Source organism: Nannospalax galili, unplaced genomic scaffold (assembly GCF_000622305.1).
Source record: "Nannospalax galili isolate Female #2095 unplaced genomic scaffold, S.galili_v1.0 scaffold461, whole genome shotgun sequence".
Lineage (NCBI taxonomy): Eukaryota > Metazoa > Chordata > Mammalia > Rodentia > Spalacidae > Nannospalax > Nannospalax galili.
This window is the reverse complement of record NW_008349975.1, coordinates 5,489,927-5,497,104: the sequence shown is the minus strand read 5'-3', so window position 1 is coordinate 5,497,104 and position 7,178 is coordinate 5,489,927.

Below are 7,178 nucleotides of genomic sequence, written 5' to 3'. Positions count from 1 at the left end.
AACCCCTGCTTGTTTCTTAGTGCCATTTGCTTGGAATATTCTTTTCCATTTGTTTACCTTAAGGTAATGCCTGTCCTTGAAGGTGAATAGGTTTCTTGCAGACAGCAAATAGATGGATTTTGTTTCTTAACTTAGCCTGTGTCTTTTGACTGGGGAGTTCAGTCCATTGATATTTAAGGTTACTATTGAAAGGTGTGTATTGGTTGACATCATTTTGATTGCTGTTTTTGTTCTCTGTCTAATTTTGTGTTTCCTAGATTATACCTTTATTTATTTTCTTTTGTTGCCCCTGAGGTATAGTTGTTTCTCTCTCTGCTCTCTGTATTGATTCAAGTATTCTTTGAAGGACTGGTTTTGTGGACATGTATTCTTTCAGGCTATTCATGGCATGCAAGATTTTTCATTCCCCCTCAACTATAATAGACATTTTGCTGGGTAAATTTATTCTGGACTTGCATATATTGTCATGTAGAACTGGAAATACCTTGGTCCAGGCTCTTCTGGCTTTCATAGTTTGCATTGAAAAGTCAGCTGTGATCCTAATGGGTTTTCCTTTATATGTGACTTGTTGTTTCTCTTTTGCAGCTTTCAGAATTTTCTCTTTGTTCTGTACATTTAGTGTTTTTACTATGATATATCATGGGGAGTTTCCTTTCGGAACTTGTCTATTTGGTGTTCTATGGCTTCCTGTATTTGTATGGGGATGTCTTTCCTTAATTTTTGGAAATTCTCTTCTACAATCCTGTTTAAGATCTGGTCAACACCATTAACCTGAAATTCTTTTTCTTCCTCTATTCCTATGACTCCCAAATTGCATAACTCTTGTCTCTAAGGGGAAAAGAAAGTCCTTGAATCATGAATAGGAGATGTGAGGAGAAGTAAAGGCAAGAGTAATCAGCATCACAAGTTCTAGACAAGGAACTAGAAAAAAGTCAGAACGAGGCAATTTTCAAATGTTCATATGAGAGTCCATTGGAGTTTCTTGACACGGGCTTCCAAAAGCATCCCTCTATTGGGTTCTTCATTTTTCTTTTCTCTTCCAAGGCTGGACTAGTTGGCTAAGAAGGATGGCCGGATACTCAGGTGAGGGTCCAGTGACCCTGCTTGGCCCTCCTTTAATGAATGAGCACAACCATCAACAAGCCCAATTGTGACTATGTTTAGTAATCAGGCTCAGCTGAAGTCGTGATGATGGTAGTTATTTCATGCAGAAGGGACTGCTGTATAGCATCATCATATTAAAAGGACCTGGAATTTAAAAGTATTTGGTGCTAGCATCCACATATAAGGGAGAACATACATCATTTGTTTTTCTGAGTCTGTGTTACTTCACTTAGTATAACAGTTTCTAGATCCATCCATTTGCCTGCAAGTTTCATTATTTCATCTTTCTTTACTGCTGAATAGAACTCCTTTGTGTGAATATAACACATTTTTGTTAACCACTTGTCAGTTGAGGGACACTTAGGTTGTTTCCATCTTGACCTAATTCTTAAGATTAAAACATCATAGTTCCCCCTAAATACAACCACTTGCAAAACCCATATGTTAGCTCAGTGGAAGTATCTCCTTTCAAAGTAAGACTGTAGAATTCAGGGCAGAAAACCTAAATTGAATGGATTGCTCTTATCTTTGTCACAAGTTTATAATTACACAACTTTCAGGGTTGGAGCAATGGCTCAGAGGTTAAGAACACTGACTGTTCTTGCAGAAGACCCAGGTTTGAATCCCAGAACCCACATGGCAGCTAACAACTGTCTGTAACTCCAGTCCAGAGGACTTGGCAGCCTCTTCTGTTCTCCATAGGCATTGCATGACATGGATGCACTTACTTATATGCAGGCATAACATTCATATACATAGAATAAAAAAAATAAAATATTTTTTAAAACTTTCAGTAAATTATCCTCAAAAATTATTTATTTATAGAATCCTATTTCTAAAGGGAATTTTGTCTAGGACGCCAATATGGTAGTTAATAAACTGGAATAAACTTTACATTATGAAGGGCATGAAAGGGAGAAAATAATTAATTGAGCTGTTACAATATGCCAGGCCATGTGCATGCATCAGCAATTACCTTCTCAGCCTGCAGACAGAGGCTTTTCTCATTTATATAGGCAGAGCCTGATTTTCTAAAGTTATCCAGCATTCCACTAAGCACTGAGTCTGATGCCCCCAGTGTCTACAGGCTTTTCATGTAAAGATGCTTTCTATTTATTTGAGGGTACTAGGTGAAGAAGAGCTGATCTTCTTAAAACAAGGGACTCCAGATAGGCTGACTAAACCTCAGTGGATGGACTTGCACTGGGGAATTTCTAGGGACACTGACAACACAGTGGGCCTTAAGAGGGATGACAGAGTATATGGGCTCCAGTGGTGGTGGGGGGCGCTATGAGAGGGTGACAGTGGGATGGGGGTATAAAGATAATCGATAACTGGAATCAGTGGAAATTGAACCTGTAGCCTCTTGTTTCTTAGGTAAGTGTCACTGAACTATGTCTCTAGCCCTCACTTCACTTTTTATTTTGAGACAGGATCTTACTAAGTTGCCCAGGTTGACCCTTGAGCTCACTGTGTGGCACAAACCAGCCTTGAACTTGGGATCTGCCTATAAAGGTCTATTTGTAAGCTTGAGGTGCTTTTGCTGTTAAAGATGCTTTCTATTTATTTGAGGGTACTAGGTGAAGAAGAGCTGATCTTCTTAAAACAAGGGACTCCAGATAGGCTGACTAAACCTCAGTGGATGGACTTGCACTGGGGAATTTCTAGGGACACTGACAACACAGTGGGCCTTAAGAGGGATGACAGAGTATATGGGCTCCAGTGGTGGTGGGGGGCGCTATGAGAGGGTGACAGTGGGATGGGGGTATAAAGATAATCGATAACTGGAATCAGTGGAAATTGAACCTGTAGCCTCTTGTTTCTTAGGTAAGTGTCACTGAACTATGTCTCTAGCCCTCACTTCACTTTTTATTTTGAGACAGGATCTTACTAAGTTGCCCAGGTTGACCCTTGAGCTCACTGTGTGGCACAAACCAGCCTTGAACTTGGGATCTGCCTATAAAGGTCTATTTGTAAGCTTGAGGTGCTTTTGCTGTTACTCTCTCTCTCTCTCTCTCTTAGAAAGGAAAAGATAAACTCAGACTTAGTCCTATATTTTCTTTCAAATTTATACTAATGACATTTTATCCAAATAGAAATAAAATGTTAATCTTTGATAACTTTAGTAAAATTAAAACCAACCCAAAAGAACAAAGAATCTACCCTTGTAACCTCAACCATCCCCCACCTTTAAACTATATTTCAGTCACTAAAATTGACTAAGAACTGCTTAAATGCAGAACCTGAGATTTCTGTTAACCTTATATATTTCAAAAATCTCACAACCCATTTTCTCCTTCTTAAGTTAATGAGGCACAATGATAATATTCCTTTCACAGATAAAATAAAAATGTGGAAAAGTCTCATTAAAAATGAATTGGTTGAGTTCTAGTTTTGGTCATTATTTACGCTAAATCATTTGCTTCTTTACTGAACAAGATGGAAACATGGCTCAGTAACTACAGCCCTAGCACCCCAATAGAGGCCTTTATTTCTTGATCAATGGCACTACCAATTAGCTGATTAACAAAGAGGAAAGTTCTCACAGGAAGGAGAAAGGAGAGCCAGGAGAAACCCAGCTGCAATGCGGATTTGCTAAACACAGCTTGGGCTAGATTAGTTTGGATTAATGCCAGCTACAGAGAACTATTGCGGCAAAGCTCTCCCTTGAGACAATCAGGAAGAAACAGGTAGCCATCTGTGCAGGATTGTTTAGACATGTTTCAGAGATACCTGAAAACAAATGCCTCCCTTTCTTTCCATGCTATTAATGTGTATTTATACATTTTTTTCATATATGTCTGATACTATGGATTAAAACTCTGAAATAGTATAGGCAGGTCTCTAAATCATAAACTTGTTTGAAATTCAAAGCATGATTTTATTTGGACTTTGGAATTTGTTTTCTTACAGAAACATTGATATAAGTGGTGCTGAGGGCCTCTAAACTAACAAATAGTCTATTTAAAGTATAATACAAATGGAATATTAAAGACTTAAAACAATTTTTAAAGATGTTAAAGCATAAAATAATTTTAGAGAAAATACACTAAATTCTCAAATACATAATTTCTGAAATGGTACAACAGTCATAACTAAATAAAATGTTGGGTAAATTAACAAACTGCATAAATGCATTTTATATTCTATGTTAATAATTATAGAACAAGAGAACAAAATAGATCACAAGTAAAATGAGAGCCCTGTTTAATACATGAGAAGGAAGCCTGGCAGTTCAAAGAGCTGAAATGTTCTTTTCTTCTATTATAATAGATATTTAGAAAATGCCCATCATATATGAGATTCTTTACTAGGTTTCATGATATCAATCCCTAAGGAGTTTGCAGTCTTGCTTAATATATACTGAACCCCTTCTCAGAATAATACCAATGACAACTTATTTTTAGAATTAACTAATTAAATAGTAGGAAAAAACAAGAGGTAATTTTGTTGTTCCATACCCTTCTGATTAGATGTCCACAAAGCATTTATGGTTATGGCTTTGTATTTCTACCCAAATGCTCATAAATAACCTTTTAAAAGCACTCTATTCTATTCCTAACTCTACTTTAAACTTGTCCCAGATAAACAATTGCTATCTGAATTTAGAATTTATTGATTATCATATAGCCACTAACATTTTTAGCAGGATTAGGGAAACTGGGTTGAGTGCATTACTGAACTGACTATTATACATTTTTTGCTGATGATTTGTGGAAAGAGAATGCTACTTTTGAAATTTAAAAAAGCATCAAATGGAAGAAAAATAGTACCAGAATCTGTTGAGATGGGCACCACTGATGTTAACACTTCTCAGATGTGTTTGGAATTCATTTATCAAATATTGAATCCAGTGCCCTCAGGAACCAGTGACCTTGACATTCATTCTGACAATGGAAGAGTAGAAGCTTGAATCTGGGCCTTGCCCATGCCAGACAAGCTACCTACCAACTGAGCTACATCTTCAAACCCTCAGTGGTTTATGCCTGGGGATTGATCACTCACAGAGGCCCAAGGATGGATGGTGTACTCTAGCCGCAAGGCAAGCTGTGGAAATCTTTCTCTTGAGTTAGAGGTTTTGAAACCACAGGGGTTTTGAAAATAGTCAATAATTACAACTTGTGCCAAAAAATTTTGTCATCGTTTCTACATATGTATGTAGTCTATGATTGCTCATGGACAGACTTCAGATAGTCATATTCATAACAAATATTTACTGTCTGCTTTTTATATGCAGAAACTGTTCTAAGGACATTTTTTCAAAAACATTTAGTGTTGAGTTGACATATAAGACATATAAAAGTTCTTTTTGTTTTATTGTCTCAATTATTTTCCTTTTTCTTATTATTGATATGTTGTAGAATTCACATTTATGTTTAAAAATCATTCTAATCAAAATTATTTATATATGCATATTTATAATATCTCTTATTCTTCCCGGAATTTTCAATATTTTTATAAATATTATTTAAATTTTAATATCATTATAATCATGTGTATGTGTTTTTTTAAGGATTTTATTTATTTTTACTTTATGTGTATGTTTTGCTTAGATGTATGAAAGTGCACCACATGTATGCCTGGTGCCCATAGAGGCCATAGGATGGCATTGGATCCCCTGGAACTGGAGTTAAGGATAGATATTGATCACCATGTGAGTGCTGGGAACCAAACCCAGATCCTGTGGAAGAGCAGTTAAGTGCTTTTAAACACTGGGCCATCTCTCCAGTCCTGTATGTGCTTATTTAAACTTAATTTTACAATAAATCCCTCTCTATTTGAGATAGCCAGATTGGTTTCTGTTTATCAAGCCAAAGTACAATTTCTCTCATTCTGTATTTTATTCTTCCTACATCTAAGTGTTCCTTAGAGTTTCTTCAAGTTCTCTTGGTTCTCTTGGGTCTTTTACTATTTCAATATATTTTTCTTGGTCTTAGAGAAATAGCAGTAAAAATTACAGAACGCACCTATTCTTGAAGTCAAGTGAGAAGTTCAAATATCAGCTCTTCTCACACAAGTTGTTTGACTCTAGCACAGTAAATCTTTTTGCAGCTGTTTATCAATAAAATAAAGAATCCCCAAAATTATAATAAATTGTATTAGCACCTCAGCACATGAAAAATCCTATGGCTTGAATATGAATTAGATTTTCTGTCACAGAGAAATTAATCTTCAACCAAGAAGATTTAACATTCATAGTTTCCTCACTAAGGTAAGCCTACAACCTCAATGCCAGAGGGGCACTTTGGATTTAGATTCCTATGGTCTCTCTCAATTTTTAAATTCTAACTCAAGAGAAAGATTTGCACAGCCTGCCTTGAAGCTAGAATACTGCCATTCTTGGGCCTCTGTGAGTGATCATGTCATAAGCCACACATATGCACACAGATGTGAGGAAGGTCTGTGGCCAGGACTTACAATCCTTAAATGAAAATGCATCCAGCAGCATCAGGAAAGAAGAGCAATGCTTTGATAGCAAAAGATGAGAAGAAGATAAGTGAATAAGAAGACACAAGATTACAGAAATTCAGAACATAGGCAGGGATTTTCCACGTGTGCCTCTCCTAAGAGGAGCTGTGGATGTTGCTTTGTCAATAGTGAGAAATGGAGTAAAGAATCCTAGCCCCTTGGGGCTGGAAAGGTGGCTCAGCAGCTAAGAGCTCTTCCTGCTCTTACAGAGAATCTGAGTTCAATTCCCAGAACCCATATGGGACAGCTCACAAACACCTGTAACTCTAGCTCCAGAGCTCTGCACACGCCTGTACTCATGTGCACATACCCACATAAGGACACACACACACACACACACACACACACACACACACTTAAAAGTAAAACAAATTTTGAAAAAAAGAATTCTAGCCACATTCCAAACCAACTTGGAATTTTAATCAATATCTAGTTCAATCAGAGCAGCCCTTCCTGTATCTCAAGGAGGAAGTAAACCCTAAAAACAAAAATAATTAAACACATAAAGGCAAAAGACACGTTGCCCATTTCTAGGAGGAAAATCTCAGGCTTCAAGGAGAATGAGAGGAATACAAACCTTCCAAATAAAGAATTCCATGAGTGGG